The 22,537-nt window shown below is 46.6% G+C and overlaps 1 long non-coding RNA gene across 1 annotated transcript; it reads left to right on the forward strand.

Annotated features, from left to right (window-relative positions):
- The first annotated feature begins 1,596 nt into the window (after nucleotides 1-1,596).
- LOC138917485 (uncharacterized) lies at nucleotides 1,597-17,362 on the forward strand. Its single transcript, XR_011425587.1, has 5 exons — nucleotides 1,597-1,935; nucleotides 4,796-5,091; nucleotides 5,300-5,377; nucleotides 11,018-11,134; nucleotides 16,620-17,362. It is a non-coding gene; the product is annotated as an uncharacterized lncRNA (long non-coding RNA).
- Nucleotides 17,363-22,537: the final 5,175 nt, after the last annotated feature.

Raw genomic sequence — 22,537 nt, forward strand, 5'->3', positions numbered from 1 at the left:
GAGGGAGGATGTGAGTCAGTGCTGAAGTGTCTGCTTTGGCCCTGTACGTGCATGGAGGGAGGAGGGAGCAGGAAGGAGCCGCTATGTGGGGGCAGAGGAAGAGAGAAGGTGCATATGTGCTTGAGTGCGCACGTGTGCATTTGTGTGTACCCACGTGTGTGTGTGTTGTGTGTCTGCATGTGCCCACACATGCCTGATGCCACATTTTTGGTGTCCCCGTCTTCTGCACTATTTGCCCAGACAACCTAAAAATAATTTCCCTTTAACTTTAGGATTTGTTATTTGATGCATAAGATGCTTGCCCAGCAGATATACTTTTCTACCCACACTTTATCTAAGATCAAGTTAAAATGAGTCTGCATTATTTATGCACACACAGCCTGGCTAGTGAGCAAAAGGCAGATTAGAACAGCTTATATTTGTCTTGAAAGTCCATATAAAAATGGTTCCTATGTAGATAACAAAATTGGACAGTGTGCATGGATTTGCAATGATGACATTGATGTTCATGATGGTGATGAAAAAGGACCCAATATGGCTACTGGGGGTGTTATCAGCCCTTTATCTCACTCATACATGACATAGAATTGGGCACATGGCAAGCACTCAGTGAATATTTATTGGATTTATTTGCAGACATTGAGAAAGAATGTTCACATATGTTACACATGTGCAAATATGGAGCTAGATGACTGATAATTCATCATGGACAGAGGACAACTAAATGATAGATGGAATTTAAAAGTCACTTTATTAGATAAACGGCTGAGGGGTGATGCAATTATCACATTCAAAGATTAAAGCCATGGAGGAATGATAGATTGACAAATAACTTGTTGATAGTTGATAAAGGAGTAGGAAGAGAAATTGTGACTAGGTGACAGGTCAGTAGATCCATGGTCAGATTCAAATATTGTAAGTAGAAAGACAGGGAAACAGAAATGTAGCAATAGAGTGAAAGAAACAGAGCAGAGAATGAGAGAGATATGGTAGTAGGCAGAAAAATCCGTCCCCCCCCCCCCCGAAAAGATGTCTATGTTGTGCTCCCCAGAAGCTGGAATATGTTACCTTGCATGATAATAGGAACTTTGCAGATGTGATTAAATTAAGGACCTTGAAATGGAGAGATTATCCTGGATTATCCAGGTGGGCCCAATCTAGCCACATGTCCTACCTCTCTTTCACCATGCTCCAGCCTCCTCTGCCTTCTTTTCAGTTCTTGATCATGCCAAGCTCATTTCTACCTCAGGGCCTTTGAACTTACTGTTTCCTCTGCTCTTTTTTATCACTCAGATCTCAATTCAAATGAGAGTTGCTTCCCTGCTTCTAGATTTTTGTCCTGAAGCCTTGAGTACACTCCGTTCCTGGGGACTGGACTGGGGCAATGGGATGTCCAAGCTCCTAGCCTGCCCTGGCTGGCACTATCCCCAGCCCTGGGTCCCACCCAAGGCTGCGGGATGGAGCAGTATGCATGAGTCATCCAGCCACAGACAGTCCTTGTTGGAGGGACCTGAGCAGTTATGTTGTGGCAAACTCCTAGGGCCAATGGCCCAGTTGAAAGGGAAGGTTAGGAATTTCCCCAAGTTATTCAGACTCACACAGGGCCAGGAGGGGAGTGGAGAGTGGAGGAGCTGAGAGTGGCCCGTGTGAATGATGCTGTAACCTCTCTGTGGACTGCCTTGTGCCCACCTGAGCTAGGCCAGGCTGTGGAAGAACAGATGGCACATCCCAGTCTGAGAGGGGCTTGTCAGCCCTTGACTGCTCCTTCATTCTCCTCACACCATGCTGCCCTACCACAGGTCAGGCCTGCCCTGAAGGAGCCTACAGCCTAGTTGGGGAGACAAGCTGGCCAGCCAGCCTTACAGATCTACTGGACACAGGCTCAGCATCGGGGCCCACAGAGAAGCCACACTCAACTGGACCCACGTGGAGCAGGTGAGGGGACTTGAAGGGACAGGGTGGAAGGGCGTTCCAGGCGGCAGAAGCAGCCTGGTATGTTAGTGCCTAGGACTGCCATAACAAAGTACATAGACTGAGCGGCTTAAAACAACAGGAATGTATTCCCTCACAGCTCTGGAGGTGAGAAGTTCAAAGTCAAGGTGAGGGCAGGGCCCTCTGAGGCCTCTAGAGGAAGACTTGTTCTTGCTTCTTCCAGCTTCCGGTGGCTCCCGAGGTTCCTTGGTTTGTGGCAGCACAACGCCAATCTCTGCCTTCATCTTCATCTGGCTGTCTTCTCTCCGTGTCCGTGTGTCTTCACGTGGTGTTCTTCATGTGTGCCTGTGCTTGTGTCCAGATTTCTCTCTTCTTACAAAGACATTAGTCACATTGGATTAGGGTCCATCCTAAGGACTCCATCTTGATTAGATCTGCAAAGACCCTATTTCAAAATAAGGTCACCTTCGCAGGTACTGGGAACTCGGACTTCAATATATCTTTTAGCGGGGACACGATTCGACCTATAACAGGGCAAAGGCTTGGAAGGGCATGGAGCTCAGGGCCAGAGCTGTCCACCTTTTGCCGCCTCATCGCCTACCACCTTTGTATATGTTTCCCCTGGGCAGCTCGCTGGTCCTTATGCCAGCCTGGTGTGTTCCCGCCTCCAGACGCTTGCTTCCACAGTCCCCTGGTCTCGACAGGTTTTCTTTCTCAATCGGCAGGCCCACCTACTCAGGAAGCGCTCAGACACTGACCTGGAGGTGCCGGGTCTCCCTCTGAGTTCTGAGACTCTCACAGTCGGGGGCTCATTTAGTCTACAACACAGTGGGCATCTTTCTACCTGTCACCTTCAGCCTCCTCCCCACCCCATGTCAAGCCCCGGATCAGGGAGCCAGAGGCCTTGAGTCCAGCCCCTCAGCCATTTCCATATTCCCTCTGTACCACCCCTGCCCAGGTTTCTCACTGTGCTTGGATGTCCCCATGATGGGGGAGGCAGAGCCATCCCACCCCAACAGCCCTGACTGCTGGGTGGTCTCCCTTGCTCTGGCCACACTCTGGCATCTCCTAGGAACTCCCTGGGAGTTTTGAGGTCTCCCGCTCAGACCATTTGGGGTCCCATGGAGCCCACACAGCCCCACCAGTGACCAGGGCTGCAGTGGAGCACTGACCACCTGAGGCAGTTTGAGAGGCTTGCAAAGGGCTACGTGACCCAAATGATCTCCCTTGCCCACCTGCCCACCATTAGCAAGTCTGACAGCATCCACCCCCGATAAGGGCAAATGCCCAGGAGGGGAGACACTCTGCCAGCAGCAGCTGGGCAGGGACTTGCCTCCAGAACCTGGCAGGCAGCTCCCTCAAGTCCTACAGGAGACTTGCCACCCAGGAGCAGGAGGGGCCGAAGAAGATAGGCTAGTCTGCAGCTTTGTCCAGAGGCAGCAAGCTGTGGGGTGGGGGAAGCTGAGGGCAGCCCCTGTGGACTCAGGCCCCTGGACTTGCGCTGAGCTCAGCCTCTTCCTTCTCTCCCGCCCGCCTTCCTTTGTCCTGCACTTCCCTGGCTGAAGAACAGCCCCCTCCACATACTTCCAGCCACTGGGCTGTTAGCGGCCTTTGGACTGGGGAAGGACTGGGGCCTCCCAGGCCCTATACCCAGGCTGGCATTCACAGAGAGTAGGGAGAGGCCCAGAACTGTCACTCCCTGGGCACAGTCCCACAGTGTCCTCAACTGGCCAGGCCTGTTCTGCCCTTTCTCCTGTGGGGAAGAGCTGGGGACAGGGAAGAAGGCAGAGCCCAGGCCTGGCCGGAGGCATTGTGCTGCTGCTGGCCCTCAGCCCCATGTGTGCCCACGGAGCTCATCTTCCGTGCACAGGCCCTGGATGAGGCTGGGCTGCCTGGGCTGTTCCTTCTTTCCTGCCAGAGGGACTGGAGGGTAAGATGGGGCTGTGCTTACCGCAGAACCCCAAGGGTCCCAAAAAGGCTCATTTGGAAGGCTGAGTCTGCCATGTCTACTAAGGAACTATTTCAGTTTTGCGGTAATCAAATGTAACTCGGTGGTGCTGCCTAAAATAGCCAAGTAACAACAGTCAAATGTCTGTCTGCAAGGAAAGCTTGGCTCCTGAGGCCTGAGGGGTCCAGCGCAGGTCCACGTCATGGTCACGAAGGTACCCTCAGCTGCTGCACCCGGATTCCAGGCCCCCTACCTCCACCCCAAGGTATCAGTCCAGGCCTGGCCCCAGTAGGTCCCCGGGCTAATGAAGTCTCTAAAATCCCCACTCTTACCAATCGAATCAGTGCCCACATAGCAGACGTGAACACAACCTTTTTAGATAAAGGGCTTCGTGGAGAATTTCATGGAGCCCCAGAGAGGGGAGGAATGCTCAGGGCTTTGGCTAAGCCTGGCTTTGAACCTGCTGCCCATAGCAGAGAAGGCATGTCCAGGCCTGGCCTGCACCTATGTTGGGGGTCCAGTCAGTGGCCGGGGCAGCTGAATTGGCCTCTTTCCCCAAGATTGTCTACCTGCTGGGTTATTGAGGACAACTAAGTGGGAGGCTGCTGCAACCCAGGGAAGCACGCCCTAGCAGGGCCCTACTGGTCCCTCTTGGGCTTGGTCCTTTGCTAAGCGTGGTTAGGCCTGCTGAGCTCTCGTTGTCCCCTGCCACATAGAAGATCAGGGAGACCAAGAAGGATGGGCCTTGTGGCCCATGGTCTGAACCCTGAGGATGGCACTCATGCTGGGGCAGGGAGGGACATACAGAGACACCCAGGGGATGTCTTTGGATCAGGGCCAGCTACCTTTGCTCAGAAAGTAAATGCTCAGCTCCCATGCTGCAGGAAAATCCTGCCTTGTGTCGTTTCTTCCCAGGCCCTCGGAGACCATCTGGAGAATCTGTGAGGCGTGATCTGCTTCATCCAGGAGCGGGATCACCAAGCCCAGCAAACTCGCCCTCAAGTGTTCTCTGGAAGCCCTTGTGCAGCACCAGGGAGGAAGAACCCTTTCTCCTCCACCCTACCCTTGACTCCCCTGGGAAGCTCCTCGCTCCCCCTGCTCCCTGTGGGCTTCCTGAGCCATAACCTACAGCCCCCGAACCTCAAAGCTACAGCCTAGCACAGCGGTTAATGCTTACTCCACCACTTGGTAGCTGTTTGACCATGATCAAAGTACTTAACCTCTCTGGGTTTCATTGGCCTCACTCATAAAATGGAAATAATGATAGTCCTTATCTTAAGGTCACTGTGAGGACTGGATGAGGTCATCCAGGGGCTGGGACATAGTGTGCACTTAATCAGCAGCAGTGGTGTGATTATCATTATTATCTATGAGTCTCCCTCTGTAATCCGCTTCTCCTCTTCTGCCTGTCTCCTCCAGCCCCCTAAATCCAGACTTGTCATCTTCCTAAAGCCTCTGCAGTCTGAACCGAGGTGGCTGGTCAGGTCCTGCTCCCAGGTGAGTGGGAGACAGAGATGTGTGTCTGGGCATTCTGCATCCCTGGTTGCAAAGCTAGAATGAGTCTTCCAGGGCCACAGGAGGCTCTCACTTTGGTCACCATCCACACTCTTAATTCAAGGGGATTTCAACAATCAGTATTTCTGTAGTAGAAGCCAAAACCAAGAGACAGAGAGGGTGAGGGAGTCATTGAATACCACACAGCAAGCTGAGGCCAGAGCTGGGTGAGAGCCCCAGGGGCACCTGCCATCCAGCTCTCCTCCCCACTTGACTGAACAGCTCTCATTTCTTCAGAAGCCTGACTAGAAGCCTCCCTCTGGAGCTCTTTTGTTCAGAGAAAGCAGCAAACAACGTGCAGAGCCAGCTCCCTGGGCCTGGAGCCCTGAGCTCCCCAGGCAGACCCACAGGCTGACGGAGACATTACCGGAGTTGATGATTCAACTTCCTGCCTTTTGAGAGCGCCCAGACCACAGAGGTTTTCTCGCTTGGAGGAGGGGGCATCTCCTTGCTGAGGGCTGGGCAGAGCGGGACAAGGGCCCACCACAAACCGCTAGGATGAGGCGGTGCATGGGGCAGGCCCTGGGGCCACACTCGAACCCTGAGCGGCTGCCTCCTGAAGCCTGTCTCCTCTTTGGTTAATGGTTACCACAGGGTGACCAATTGTCCTGGTTTGCCTGGGATGTCGTGGTTTCAGCACCAAAAATCCCACATTCTGGGAAACCCCTCAGTCCTGGGCAAACCGGAACGGTTGGTCGCTCTATTACCACCCATATTTCAGTCAGACATGACTTACTGCCTCAGTGGCTCTAGGAGTCCAGGTCCCAGGACAGCACATTCTAGAAGAGAGAATTGGCAAACTATGGGCCTGAGGGCCTGATCTGGTCCTCTGCCTATTTTGGTACAGCCCATGAGCTAAGAATAGCTTTTATATTTTTGAATGGTTGAAAACAAAATTACAGAAGAATAATATTTCATGACACGTGGAAATTACATGAAATTCAAATTTCAGTGTTCATAAGCAAAGGAACACAGCCATGCCCATCGTTTACATATCGTTTCTGGCTGTTTTCACATTACAAGGCAGAGCTGAGTAGCTGCAACAGAGACTACTGTGGACCACAAAGCCTAAAATACTGTCTGAACTTTTGCACAGAGTTTGCCGACCCCTGTTCTAGAGGCAGGAAAAGGTGAGGGTTCCTGACCCGGGCTGGGTGTGGGTGTGGGTGGGTCGACAGCGATGGCTTTGTGAGGGATCTCGAAGCTGGAGAAGGAGAGAGATTATAGGAGTGGGCGTGACACCACAGCACTAATCCCGGCTTTAGCAGATTAGCTGTGAGGTGGGGACAAGGCCTCGATCTTCTCTAAGACTCAGTTTGCCCATCTGTACAGTGGGGTGAAGGTAGGCAGGCTCTGCTTCTCTCTGACTTTAGTTCCTAGTCTTCCATGCCGACACTGTCCTCTCCAATAACTCAGCCACTCCAGGGACTTTCGTGTGGCTTAAGGCGGGTCCTGCTCCCTCTGGGCCCAACTCTGAGGCTTCTCCAGCCCACTCTGTGGCTTTATCTTAAAGCCACTCTTATCTGGCTTTAAGGCAGACCCAGATCCTGCTCCCAGGACTGGAAACTCCATTCTATCCAGCCTTTTAGCAAGGGTCAGGAAGCACCTACTGTGTGCATGGCACTCTTAGGGACTCTTAATGTTGGAATGGTCCAATGAGCCCCTCTTTCCCTTTCATTCAGGCACTTGAGGTGGGGAGCTCTCCTCTTAGAGAAGGTGCAGTGGAGGCATTAGCTCCATGGCCCCTACTCCTTAGGTGAACGTCACAGAAACCTCTGAGGTGCCAGGCCATGTCCGAAGTGTTGTTGAGCTTTGCCGGCAGCAGGCAGCTGACAATCTGGAGGAGTTTAAGCAATGCAGAAAGACTCTAGTGAAATCGAGACTCAGCACCAGTTCGAAAATGGGCCCCAACTCAGCCCTCTACCCCTCCCCTGTCCTAGCCCCACAACAAGATGCTCTCCCCCTTTTCTTCCAGAGGTCTGGGAAGGGTTTATCTGAGCAGCACAAGGTTCTTGGAAGGCTTGTGGGGCGCTGGCCTCAGTGTGGACCTTCCTGAGCCCCAGCTCAGCACCTGCAGCGGTCTGTCTTGTCTGCTCACACAGGCTAGTGCGAGCCCTTTGGGGGCCTCCTGTGAGCCCTCCGACACTCTCAGCTCCTTCCTGGGCATAGTCACCCCACAAGGCTGCCTCCCTCTTCTCCTGTGTCCCCACAGCTTTGCTTGCTGACCTCATGTTTTAGGACTTCTGAGAACCCAAATAACTAAGGAGCAGCGGAAGATACCACAGAAGGAGATGCTCAATTTCCAGGCTCTCTCTGGAATTCCTACTTGGGGTAGTTTGGGTCAGAGGGGTTATTTATCTTTTATAAGTTGATTTTTTTTTTATTGAAGTGTAATATACAAAGAAGAAAATGCACAAATCGTTAGTGTACAGCTCCTGTGAAGACACCTGTGTAACTATCACCCGTGGGACCTGAAACAGAGCATCACCAGCCCCCAAAGCCCCCTTGTGCCCTCTGCAAGTCACTGCCCCCACGGGTAACCACTATGGTGGCCTCTATCACTCTAGATTAGTTTTGCCTATTTTTGAACTTTACATGAATGGAATCATATAGGACGTATTATTTTCATGTCTGGCTTCTCTTGCTCAGTGGGCTTCATCCATGTTACTGAGTATAAAATGCTTTGCTCAGCCTCATTGCTATACTCCTTTTTATGAATATACCACCACTGATTGATTGAGTCCATTGTTAGTGGAGATCTGGGTTGTTCTCAGCCTTGGCCATTACAAACACTGCATGTCTTTTAGCACACGTGTGTATCCTATGTCTGTTGCCCTAGAGGCAACAGAGGCCTGTTCAGGCATCACTGGGGCCTACAATTTCAGAACTCCAAATCCGAACATGGGCTCTGACAACTGGACAGCATATTTGAGGCTGGGACCATTTTTCTGACAGTGGATAAGAACAGTGAGCTCCGTGTAGCATGAGGTATCCCAGCATTGTCACATGGTGCCATAAATACAACAGGGGCCCCGTGTGCCTGAAAGGTCTCTCCACTTGTGCCAGGGCCATTTCACCTGTGAAATTGACTTAGCAGCTCAGGACTCCTGGGGCAGCTGGTGGGCTATTCCCAGAGCCTGGTGGAGAAGGTCCTTACCTGGTCCCTTTTTGAGCAGCTTCTAATTCATGGGACCCTGATTTCCTCGCCACTGTCAATGCCTTCACGCAGGGTCCTGCCCTCATGTCACGCTCCCTGGCGCAGGTCTTAAATCCCTAGAATGGACAGAGATGACTGCATCTCTGAAAGAAACTGCCTTGCTGTCTTCTTTGGGAAAGAGGGAGGCTTCCTTAAGGTTTGACTAGTCCTTTCTGTCACTGTGAAGGGCTGGTCATTAAGAGCAAACACCAGGGTTAGTTTACTGCTCACTGCTGGAAGCAATGACAGTCAGCTAGTACTCATGGATCATCACTGGGTTCTGGACCATCATTGTGAGAGAGTGGTCCTCAGTTTGATTATTACCTTGATGCCAGGAAGAATTTTATGATAGACCTACGTTCGTTTCTTGAACTCTACATAGACAGTGTATGGAATATCCTACCAACCATTGCCTCAGCCACATAATCAGGTTGTTTCCAGGCCATACATCCCCAGATTGGCTTCTGTGATCTTATTGCTGAGATTTGGGGAGGTTGGAGGATGGTTTCAGAGTCCCCTCATCCAGAGACCTGGCCTCTAGGTTGATGCAGAATAGTCCAGGCTGTTGGTCAGTTGTCCCTCTGTATTCCCATCTGTAAAATGGGATGATTTGGGGAGACTTGCCTTATCATGGGGCTCTGAAGAACTACTATACCAGAGAGAAGGTCCTCTGTTGATTTTGTCTGAACTCCTTGACATTCCCAAGGAGTTGACTCCAGGCTGGTGCTTTGGCAAGGGGTTTATGAGAAAATCAATTAGAACTCTTTTAGCTGTAAATATAATATAAAACTCACCCAAACATAGCTTAAACAAAAGGGATCTATTTATCTGTTTGTTTGGTTTATATCATGGAAAAGTTCAGGGGCTTCAGGCACAGCTTGATCCAGGGGTACAAAAATGTCACTAGGACCAGGCCATTCTTCATTTCTGCTTTCTTCAGGATTGGTCCTGTTCTTAGACTCTGTGGTGGCAAGACAGCTGCCAGCAACTCTAGGCTGACATCATCAGATCTCCAAGTCCAGGTGAAAGGACATTTTCTTCTGGGCCACTCAGATACCAAGTATTGGCTCTGATTGGACCTCATGACTTGGCTTGAATCTCACGCCCATTCCGAAAGCAACCACTGTGCAATGCTGCATAGTGCATAATGCACTATGCAACTCTGATTCACATGTGACTCTCAAGCAAGAGAATTAGCTCCACTTGAAGTATATGAGCTGAAAATGACAAGGGGAGTAGTTCCTCAGATGAAAACTGGGGTGCTATTACCAGAGGAGGAGAGATGGATACTAACTAGGGAAACTACAACAGTTCTCCAGAGGGAAGAGGCGTGTATGTGCAGAATTCCTCAGGCCTGGGTCTAGATAAGACATCAGAGGACTGATGCACAGTCCCAGGATGAAGGGAGAATGCAAGATACCACCTACCTCCAAGAAAACTCTGAGGGGAAAGCCCCCAGTTACTGCCCACCCCTCTGGGACTTGGTACTTCATGCTCAATCAACATATAATCTGGGCATCCTGAAATCCGCAAGGGTCACCAGCCCTTCCCTGGAACAGGGGTCATCTGTCCCACGCCTCCTTATTCCCTGACTGTACTGTGCTGTTTTAAGGGCAGGGACCACAACTTCCTCCCCTCTGTATCTATTTCTGCAGAAATAGTTATGGAATGAATAATAATCTTTGGCAGGTGTGTAGAGCCTGATACCTCTTCAAACCTCTTCAAACCTCTTTAACATCTATTATCTTATTTGATTCTTTGTTCTTCTTTTTGGCTACCCAGGATCTGAACCCTCTTCCTGTGATGGGGAATTCCCCTCATTCTGAGGCAGAGCCCACTTCCCACCATAGAGGCCGAAAGTGACACGTGCACGTTTTACTAGCCTCCCTTTGGCTGAGCAAGGGACCGTGACCTAGGCTCTGACAATCAGACACATGGGCTTCAGACTGTGACCCCAGAGCTCGTGGCCCAAAGCAGCAAGGACCACAGAGAGTTCTCCTCAGTGGTTATCGTGGGTGCAGCAGGCCAGCGTTTCTAGGGTGGTGGAGACGGTGGCACCTGAGGGCATGAGCAGGATGCTACAGCCCAGCCTGCAGAACTTAGTGTATGGTGGTGGCAGTGACAGTGGCGGCAGCCAGGTCCTGACTGAGCCAGTTCCACGGTATGATCTGGGGCCTCGCCTGTGGCTTTGTAGCCTCTGGGGCTGCTTCTCTGCTCTGCCCAGAGATTCTCTGAGCTGTTCCATCTCATTATTTTTCTGCTTAAATCAATTTAGCTTCAGCCAATTAAGTCAGTCTGCTAAGTTTAGAGTCAATTTCTGTTGCTTGCAGCTAGAAACTCTGTTATAATCCTCGAGTCAGGACAACTGAATAATCCTCTTTTTTCAGATGGATAAATTGAGGCTTAGAGACTGGCCCAAGCTCATCCAATGTGACAGTTTCTGAGTTGAGACCAGAACCCTGGCCTAGATGGGTCAGACCTACGACTGGCAGGTGGAAGGGCAGGTGAGCAAGAACTTTCTCCCAAGTAGAGCTGCCTCACCAGATAGGAAGCCCCCTGTTCCTGGAGGTGTGCAAGCAGATCTGGGGAGATTTAAGGGGGAGGCCAAGCAAGGTAACTCCAGTTCCCTTCATCCTCATGGATTACACATGTTGTCATCTGCTCAACTCAAACTACTGTATGTGAACACAAAAGTGTAAAGGTGAAAACACGACTCCTGGTGCTGCAACTTCAAGACCCCACAATCTCTTTTCCAGCCAGCCTGTCCCTGGCTGAGACCTGACCGCTGCCAGCCCTGTGTCCCAGAGCAAAGTCATGACATTTATTGGCCTGCATCACTTTAATGAAAAAGCCCCTACACCAAACAAATACAAGCACAGACATTTGCAACTAATTATGGTATTGCTGATCAGTCAAATTTCATTGCAAATTGCATGTTGAAATTGATAGTGGGCGAGTCATGAATAAACTGGTTGTCTGGAAAAGTGACACGGGCACACAAGACTAGATTAATAATTCAATTTAGACTCAGCCAGACACTCTGAAGAAGAAGAAAAAGCAGGTTAGCACTGCCCCAAGATTGCTTGTGTACCCGGGAACCTCCTGCCAGTGGGCCTGGCTTCCAAGGGAAGCTGATTCTCCTCTAGGATCCTCCCCCTTCGGGAGACCGCAGGGCGTTGAGTATTCTAGCCTTTAATTCTTGGTTTGCAAAATTGCAGCCTTGAATGCTGTGGGGAGGGGAAGACGGCCCTATGTCCCATCTGCTGCTGAGAAGCCCACTCAGGAGGCTTCTTGGAGAACAGACACCTCCTGCTGTAGCAAACAGCATTCTTGGCCTCCCATTTGTGGGGGCTGGGCTGGGGGGACATAACCCACCTTGAAAGCCTATATGGTTGCCCAGATCAGGTATGGTTCCAAAGGAGTGACCCCAGAGAAGGTGGGAGAGGAGCTGGGGGGCCTTATAGACCTCCCCACTGGCCTGATCCCCATGCGGTCCCGGAGAGCTATCAAGTCCAGAGGAGAGACAATCCCAGCTTGGCATGGAGGCCACAAGATGGATGGGCAGTGTCCTTAGGACCGAGACTTTAGTAGTGTCCTCTTGAAAGGTTCCTGGGCCCTACGCCTAGGGAGGAAGGCAGGAGAGAGACACAGAGCAGACAGAGTGTACAGGTTTTGAGGGGCAGCCACCTGTATGCCTGTGAGATGCAGCCACAGTGGCCACCCCGACCCCACCAGGAGCGCTTCACACAGAGCTGTTCAGCCAGCCCAAAATGCAGAGTGAATCGACCAGCCTGCAATGTTCGAGGAGCCACTGGCCCCCAATTCAACTGCCCTCACTCCACAGCCTGTGCAGAGGGAAAGTCTTAATTTTCATCCTCTAGGTTGGGGTTCAAAACTCAAAGATCTAGAGACCAGCCCTGTGGTGTAGTGGTTAAGTTTGGTGCGCTCTGCTTTGGCAGCCCAGGTTCATGGGTTTAGATCCTGGGACCTAAACCACTCGTCAGCCATGCTGCAGCAGCAACCTACATATAAAGCGGAGGAAGACTGGCACAGATGTTAGCTCAGGGCCATTCTTCCTCAGGCAACAAACAAACAAATAAACAAAAACCTCAAATGTCTACAGGGAAGTGGGCCAGCTGGGAACTGGAGAGAATTGGTAAGCTTGGGCCTGGTTGGAGGGCGCAGCCATGATTCAGCTTCAGGAGACTGCCTAGAGACAATATGAGTTGGAATTCAGAAAAAGGCTGGGGCCAGGGATATAAATTTGGAAAAGTCATCAGCAACTGAATGGTATTAAAATCCAGGACAGTGGAGGAGATCAAGGGAATGAGTATAGATAAGAGACAAAACGGAGTCCAAGGACTGAGCCTTGGAGATGAGGAGGTACCAGCAAAGGAGAGAGAAGGAGCAACCAGAGAGGCCAGAGGAAAACCAGGAGAGGAGGCCATGATCTGGCGCTGAGGGGGGTGAGGCCTGAGATTTAACACCACGAAGAGTCCCTGACAAAAGCAGTTTTGCTGTAGTGGTCGGGGGTAAAGCCAGATGGGAGTGGATGGAAGAAAGGAAGGGAGGAGAGGACTGGAAGGTGGTAAGAAGAGTCAATTCTTTCCAGGAGTTGTGCCATAAAGAGGAGCAGGGAAATTGGGTGAGAGTTTGAGGGGGATGTAAGGCTAAGAGGCAGTTTTTGTTAAGATGGAAACATAGTATTTTTGTGTGCTGATGGGAATAATCCTGGAGAAGGGGGAATTTTGATGATGTAGGTGAGAAAGGGGATAAACGTTGGCATGAAGCACTTGAGTAGATAGGTGGGTATGGCATCTGGTGCACAAAAAGTGAGCTGTCCTCAAATAGGAGCATGGACGTTTCCCCCAGATCAGCGAAATGGAGGGCAGGGTTAGGGAGCACAAATGCAGGTGGGAGGGGGAAAAAGTGGTGGAGCCACTGGACTTCTCTTCTGAAGACTTCTATTTTCTTAGCAAACTAGGAAGAGGTTGTAGCTGAGAGGAGGAAGAGGGGAGGAGGGGAAGGAGGGGGAGGAGGGGGAAGGGGGATGAGGAGGGGGAGGGGAGGGTGAAGGGGAAGGGGAGGAGGGGGAGGGGGAGGAGCAGGAGGGGAGGGGGAGGGGAGGGGAGGGGAGGGGAGGGGAGGGGAGGGGGAGGAGCAGGAGGGGAGGGGGAGGGGAGGGGGAGGGGAGGGGGAGGGGAGGGGAGGAGCAGGAGGGGAGGTGGGGGAGGGGGAGCAGGAGGGGGGTAGGGGTAGGAGTAGGGGTGGGGGAGGGGTGAGGGGGAGGGGGGCGGGGTGAGGGGGAAGAGGAGTGGGAGGGGGAGGGGAGGAGGAGGAGGGGGAAGGGAGGGAGGAGGAGGAGGGGGTGTGAAGCAGTTGCCTGGGGGAGAGGGCTAGAGTAGACTTGGGGATATAGTATGATTGCTGGGCAGCTTTTAGTTCTTGCTTAGGGAGGGTTGTGATCATTAACTTAACGTCAGACTGGTCAGCCCATCATGGGTTTTTCTTCAGTCCTGGACAGCCTGCGGATGCAGGTGTAGAATGGGTAGAGGGTTGAGTTTAACCAGGGTTGTGGTTTTGCCAGGTGACTATACTGCAGGGAGAGGAAGGGAGAGAGTATAATACTGGCTTATAGACTTGGAGCTGGGAAAGGAGGGAAGTGGGCACGAGGGGGCAAGGGACAGTGACCTTTGCTTGGATCAGTAGGTTCCAGGAAGAATTCTTGGAGTGGGGGCACTATTGAGAGTGAGCTGTAGAGAGAGGCAGTGTTTATCCGAGAGTGAGACGCATGACATTGCAATGATGAAGGGACTGCATTCCCGGATAACGACCAGTTCGAAGTCTGGCTATGAGAGCGAGAGGCTGAGGTATGGCAGAAGCCAAGATTGTGAAGAGGAGGCCACGGGGCTGAGAGGCTGGTTCATCTACATGAATGCCGAAATAAGAAACTAAGGCAGGAATGGCCTTGGAGAGGGTGACCGTGGGACAGGAGCTAAAATCTTCAAGCAGTGAGGGAGAGCGACCGGGAAGTCTGTAAATGACTGCAAAAACGGAGGAAAAAATGGGTGGTCTTGTCTGATGGCATGGCATTCACACGCGGGTGTCTCGAAGGAGGAGGGCAAACTGTCTAGGACTGGCACTGAGGAGCAAAATGGGCACCTCCACCCCTAGACCCAGGGACACAGGGACCACCAGAGGGAAAACAGCCACCACTTGAGGGGCTGCAGGGGAAGCCGAGTTCTTACAGGAAAGGCAGTTTTCCTTTAGAGCAAGAAAGCAAAGGGGGAGATTCTGAAATGAAGTCGAGGATATGAGGGAGTTTACTGATGCCAATGAGTTTCCAGGAGCCTAGTGAAAAGGTTCCTGGACATGGGGTAGAGTAGGCAGCAAGGTCAGAAAAGGAAATTAAAGAGCCACTTGGGGCTTAGCGTCCTGGGGTGAGGGATGCCCTGAGAATTCTGGGCCTCTCAGAAGACTGATATGAAAGGGATAAAGGGACTTAGGAGAGCAGCCCTGAGGGGCCCAACGTGGCCAGGCTGGGTTTGTTGGGAGGTGACAGGAGAGGGTACTTGTCAGAAGCCCTCTTCACTCCTGCTGATGGTGGTCTGGAGGGCTGAGGAGGGGCAGTCTTCCCGGAGCAGGTGGAGCGCCGGTGCTCCCTCTTTGCTCCCAGGTAGGCATAGTGAGCAAAACACACTGCATAGAACTGATACCAAAACCACAGACATGTCAATGAGAGAGAATTTCCCAGAAAGAAACTCTTATATATGGCATAAGAAATCTATATAGAAAAAACGTGGCCCTCAAATAATAGAGATAAAAAGCATGATTTTTTTTTTCAGGGAAAATTGGTTAACTATTTGAAAAAAAAGTAAATCTAGATCTTTACTTTAGATCTTATACTGAATGAAGTCAAGTGAATAAAAAAGCTAATGTTGGGGCTGGCCCCGTGGCTCAGTGGTTAAGTGCGCGTGCTCCGCTCAGGCGGCCCAGGGTTTTGCTGGTTCACCTCCTGGGCACGGACATGGCACTGCTCATCAAGCCATGCTGAGGTGGCATCCCTCATGCCACAACTATAAGGACCCATAACTAAAAATACACAACTATGTACCCGGGGGCTTTGGGGAGAAAAAAGAAAAATAAAATCTTTAAAAAAAAAAGGCTAATGTAAAAAACATGATAGTGTAAAGATAGAAATAGACTCATAGATACATGATTAATTGATTTTTTCTTTTTTTTTTTCCCCTGATTTTTCTCCCCAAATCCCCCCAGTACATAGTTGTATATTCTAGTTGTAGATCCCTCTGGTTGTGCTATGTGGGATGCCGCCTCAGCATGGACTAATGAGCAGTCCCATGTCCACGCCTAGGATCTGAACTGATGAAACCCTGGGCTGCTGAAGTGGAGCGCACAAACTTAACCACTTGGCCATGGGGCCAGCCCTGGTCAATTGATTTTCAACAACAGTACCAAGGCAATTCAATGGGGAACAAATAATCTTTCCAACAAACGGTGCTGGAACTATTCGATAGCCATATGCAACATAATGAAGCTTGACCCTTACTCACACCGTATACCATATACAAAAATTAACTTGATATGGATTATAGGCCTATATGTATGACCCTTATAGAAAATTAGAAGTACAAATATTATACAAAAATGATATATAACCCAATTTAAAAATGGGCAAAAGAATTGAAGACGACGACTTCACCAAAAAAGATATTCAGGTAACAAGCACATGAGGAGATGCTCAGCATCATTTGTCATTAGGGAAATACAAGTTAAAACTACACACACACTGGAAGGACTAGAATTTAAAAAGACTGACCAAATCAAGTATTGGCAAGGATGGGATCAGTGGTTGCCCTGGGATGGATGGATCACAAAGGTGCATGAGGAAACGTTGGGGAATTACAGGTATGTTGTGTGAACAAGCAGTTTAACCTTTCTTTGACTGATAGACATTTGGGTTATTGCCAGTTTGGGCCTGTGGCAGATGCAAAGCTAAACATGTGACACCCGGATCCCTCCTCAGGAAAGATTTTCTGTCCAGTCTCAGGGAGTGTGATCAGCAGACACCTGCAGCTGATGGCTTCTTCAGGGTCCGCCAAGCTGCAGAGAGCTGCCTTGCTGCTTCCCAGAGCAGCATGCATCCGGTGACTGAACAAAGCAAGGATATAGAGGCTGGACCATTTTCATCCGATACAGGACAATTCAGATGCACAATATTTGCTCCAGAGCTCCCTGCCAATTTTGGCCTAGACTTCATTGCCTGCATCACAGTTTGACTTCTGCTCAATCCTGCTTCCTCTCCCTTCTTTCCACAGATATTGATCTCTAATAAATGTCTTGCACCCCAAACTCCATGTCAGCATCTGTTTTCTGGGAACCTGGCGTATGACAGGGCTATTCAAAGCAAAGCTTCTAATAAGTCCTGAAACTTCAAAACTCCTGGAAGATAATATAGGTGGCACACTACCTGTCGAACTCAAAAGGATCTTTTCGAATACCATGTCTTCTCAGACCAGGGAGACAAAAGAAAAAATAAACAAGTGGAACTTCATCAGACTAAAGAGCTTCTGCAAGGCAAAAGAAACTAGAATCAAAACAAAGAGACAACCCACCAATTGGGAGAAAATACTTGCAAATCCTATATCTGACAAGGGGTTAATCTCCATGATATATAGGAACTCACACAACTGAACAATAAAAAAACAAACAAACAACCTGATCAAAAAATGGGCAGAGGATATGAACAGACATTTTTCCAAAGAAGATATACAGATGGCCAATAAAAACACAAAAAGATGTTCAACATCACTAATCATCGGGGAAATGCAAATCAAAACTACACTAAGATACCACCTTACGCCTGTTAAAATGGCTATAATCACTAAGACTAAAAATAACAAATGTTGGAGAGAGTGTGGATAGAAGGGAACCTTTATACACTGCTAGTAGGAATGCAAACTGGTGCAGCCACTCTGGAAAACAGTATGGAGATTCCTCAAAAACTAAAAATAGAACTACCATATGACCCAGCTCTCCCACTACTGGGTATCTATCCAAACAACTTGAAATCAACAATCCAAAGCAACATATGTACCCCTACGTTCATTGCAGTGTTATTCACAATAGCCAAGACATGGAAGCTATCCAAGTGCCCATCGACTGATGATTGGATGAAGAAGATGTGGTATATATATATACACAATGGAATACTACCCAGCCATAAAAAAAGACAAATTCATCTCATTTGCAATAACATGGAAGGACCTGGAGGGAATTATGCTAAGCGAAATAAGCCAGACTGAGAAAGACAAACACCAGATGATTTTGCTCATATGTGGAATATAAACAAACACATGGACAACGAAAACAGTTCAGTGGTTACCAGGGGAATAGGGGGGTGGGAGTGGGCACAGGGGGTGAAGGGGAGAACTTATGTGGTGACAGACAAGAAATAATGTACAACTGAAATCTCACATCCATGCAAACTAATATGAACTCAATAAAAGAAAAAAAAAAGATGCCAAAAAAAAAAGCAAAGCTTCTATGACCATTCTTGTCCATGTTTCCTGTCCTATAAGCACTCTTTTCTGTAGGATGTTTGCCTAGGAATGGAATTGCTGTGTCATAGAATATGTTATTTTCAGTTTAATTGAAAAATGCCGACCTGTTTTCCAAAATGGTTATACAAGTTCGTGTAAATTTATATGGATGAATATTTTTGCTAATACTTGGTATTGTGATTTTTAAATTTTAGTCAATTTGGTAAGTGTCCCGTGGTATCTCATTGTGATTTTAATTTACATTTCCTTAATTCCAAAAAAGTTGAGCACTGTTTGATACTTTTGGCCTATGGCTTTCTTCTTTTTTGAGGTGCCTAGCTTTTGCCCACTTTTCTTTTTCTTTTCGCCAGGTTATTTTATTTTTTGTATTACTTATTTATTTGAAAACCACTTTATTGAGGTATGATTAACATACAAAAAGCTGTACATAGATGTTAGCTCAGCAACAATCTTCCTCAAGCAAAAAGAGGAAGATTGGCAACAGATGTCAGCTCAGGGTCAGTCTTCCTCACACACACACACACACACACACACACACACACACACACAAAACGAAACTGTACATTTTTAATGTATATACAACTTGATGAGTTTGGATTGCCCATTTTTCTATTGGGTTGTCTTTTATTATTACTTCTTATGAGTTTTGTACATATTCTGGATAAAGAGTCTTTAGTTAGTTTTATCTATTACAATTATCTTCTGGTACTCTGTAGCTTGCATTTTCACTGGCTTGATGTTGTCTTTATTTTTATTTTAAAGATTTTATTTTTTTTTCCTTTTTTTCCCCAAAGCCCCCCGGTACATAGTTGTATATTCTTTGTTGTGGGTCCTTCTAGTTGTGGCATGTGGGACGCTGCCTCAGCGTGGTTTGATGAGCAGTGCCATGTCCACGTTGAGGATTCGAACCAACGAAACACTGGGCCGCCTGCAACGGAGCGTGCGAACTTAACCACTCGGCCACGGGGCCAGCCCCTGATGTTGTCTTTTTTTTTTTTTTTCTGCTTTATCTCCCCAAACTACTCCTGTACACAGTTGTATATCTTAGTTGCAGGTCCTGCTAGTTGTGGGATGTGGGACGCCGCCTCAACGTAGCCTGACGAGCGGTGCCATGTCCGCGCCCAGGATCCAAACCCTGGGCAGCCCCAGCGGAGCGCGAGAACTTAACCACTCCGCCACGGGGCCAGCCCCTGTTGTTGTCTTTTGATGAATAAGAAATTCTTTATTTTATCCTTCTTTCCTTTGTGGTATTGCTTTTTGTGCTTTGTTTAAGAAAATTTTCCTTACCCAAGATTATGAAGATATTCTTCTACATTATTATTTTAAAATTTTACAATTTTGTCTTTTATATTTAGATCCATATTCCCCCGCAATTGATTTTGGTGTATGGTGTGCGGTAGAGGTCCAATTTCATTCTTTTCCCATATGGATACTCAATTATTCCGACCAAGTTTATTGAGAGTCTGTCTTTTTGCCGTTGCTATGCCATGCCATCTCTGTCCCAAATCAAGCTTCTAGATTTGTGCAGGTCTATTTCCATAATCTTCTCTCTATTCCATTGGACTATCTCCAAATCAATGGCACACTCTCCTAATTACTATGGCTTTGTAGTAATCTGGTTCGGCAATCCCTCTAAACTCGTTCTTCCTCCAGAGCGAGTGAGCTATTCTTGGCCTTTTTCATGTCCACACAAATTGAAGAATCATCTTGTCAAGGTCCACAAAAAAATCCTGATGAGTTTTTATTAGAAATAAAATTGAATCTATAGATCACTTTGGGAAGAACTCACAATCTTTGTAATATTGAGTCTTTCAACCCATGAACACTGTGTCTTCATTTATTAAGATCTTTAATTTCTGTGAAATGCTTTCGATTTTTCTGCTTTGGAGACTTACTCAACTTTTATTAGATTTATTCTAATTAAAGTATTCTAATTCTGAGTTTACTAGATTTGTTATTATTTATTTGGTATTTTTAAATGATACTACAAATGCTATTCTTTTAAAATACAGTTTTCTCTTTGTCATCGTTAAATACACTGATATTTGCATACTGATTTTTTTTTTAAGTCCAGGAAACTTACTGAACTCTCTTAATAATTCTAATTACCTGTAGATTATTTTTAAATTTCCTCTGTTCACTATCATATCATCTATAAATACTGGCAGTTTTCTTTCTTCCTTTTCCAATCCTTATTCCTATTTTTCTTCACTATGCTGGCCAGGACCTCCAGTATAAAGTCGAATAAAAGTGGTAGAAATGGATATCTTTGTTTTGTTTCAGTTTTCAGAGGGAAAACTTTCAATGTTTCACCACTAAGTATGAGGCTTGCGTTAGTTATTTTTTAAAAGACAGCCTTTATAAAATTAAGGAATTTCTTTCCAGTTCCAGTTTGGCAAAAGTTTTTTTTAAAAATAATTCATCTGTTTAATTCAATGTTGAATTTTATCAAATGCTTTTTCTGCAATCATGGAGATAACCATAAGATTTTTCTCCTTTAATCTGTTAATGAGATAAATTATATTAACTGGTTTTTGAATGTTAAACAAACCTGGCATTCCTGGGATTAATTATAACTTGGTCATATGCACTATCCTTTTTATATGATGCTAAATTTTGTATAATAATACTTTGTTTAGAGTTTTTACGTATCTATGTTCATAAGTGAGATTGACCTTTAATTTTCCTATATTGACCCTGTCAGATTTGGGAGTCAGGGTCATATTAGTTCCATGAAATGAGCTGAGGAGTATAACTTTGGTTCTTTTGGAGAAGAAACTTCTAAACTTCTAAAAGAGTTTGTATATAAATGGAATTTTATTTTCCTTGAATGTTCAATGTAATTCACAGGTAAAGCTATCTGGATTTGGAATTTTCTTTGTGGGCAGATTTTGAATTACTGACTCAGTCTCTTTAATAGTCATGGGACTATTCAGATTTCCATTTCTTCATGAGTCACTTTTGGTAAATTATTATTTCTAAGAATTTTTCCATTTCATCTAAACTTTTTACATTTATTGGCATTAAGTTGTTCATAATATCTTTTTAGTATCTTTCAGATGTATGTGGATCTCTAATAATGTGTCCCTTCTTCATTCTTACTATTATTTGTTCATTTTCTCTTTTTTCTTTTTTAGTCTCACCAGAGTTTTATCAGTTTCATTCTTCCTTTTGAAGAACAAAATTTAGTATTAAAAAAATTCTCTGCACTGTATGTTTGATTCTTATTTCATTATTTCTTCTTTTTCATTTATTATTTCAGTCTTCTACTTTCTTTGACTATAACCTCATAAAATGCATCTTTGCCTCATATTTTCAACAATTCTTCTTTTTAAGTGTATACATTTAATAGTATAGATTTTCCTCTAAATATTACCTTAGTTACACTCACAAATTTTATATATAATATTTTCACTATTATTCAGTTCTTTTTCTTGTAAATTTATAGGAGTTCTTTATATATTCTGCATGCAAACCATTTACTAATTATACGTTTTATAAATATTTTCTCTTACTCTGTATCTTGCCATTTCACTCTTGTAATGATATTTCGATGAAGAGAAAATTTTAATTTGAGTATAGTTCAATTTATGCACTCATTTTATGGTTTTTTGAGTATGTCTAGCTTAATACACTTTTCTCTATGCTGAAATGATGAAGACATGCCTGTATAGTGTCTTATTTATTTATTAAGTTTTATTGTTTTGTTTTTCTCATATAGATCTGCAATGCACATAAAATTTATTTTAGTGTATGGTCAGAGTCAAGTTTTACTTTTTCCTATTGGATATACAACTGACCCAGCACCATTTATTGAAAGCTTTATCCTTTCCTCACTCTTCTGTTGTACCTCTTTGTCATAAAGCAAGAGTCTATATACATGTGGTTCTGTTCTGTTTTTTGTTTTTGGTGAGGAAGATTGGCCCTCAGCTAACATCTGTGCCAATCTTCCTCTATTTTGTCTCTATAGTGTCTTATAAAGCTTTATATTTTTGCCTTTTCCTGCAAAGATTTATTTAAAATATAGTAATTCATAATATTGCTGAAGCTGTGGAAAAAAGTTGGCAGTGCACTTGAAGAATCTTGCAAATGTTGATCCCTCCCTTGTGACCCACTCACTCACTTTTAGGAATCAATCCTAAGGAAATGATTCTCGGGAAATAATAACTTACTTCTAAGAAACAATCCTAAGGATATTCATTATGGCATAATATATAATAATAAAAATTTTTAGATGAGTTAGATCTACAATAAAAATAAGGCATATCTCTAATGAAATATTTTGTAGCTATTGAGAAATTATTATGGGACTCTGAGATTTACACA

This window comes from Equus caballus, chromosome 14, assembly GCF_041296265.1.
Source record: "Equus caballus isolate H_3958 breed thoroughbred chromosome 14, TB-T2T, whole genome shotgun sequence".
NCBI lineage: Eukaryota > Metazoa > Chordata > Mammalia > Perissodactyla > Equidae > Equus > Equus caballus.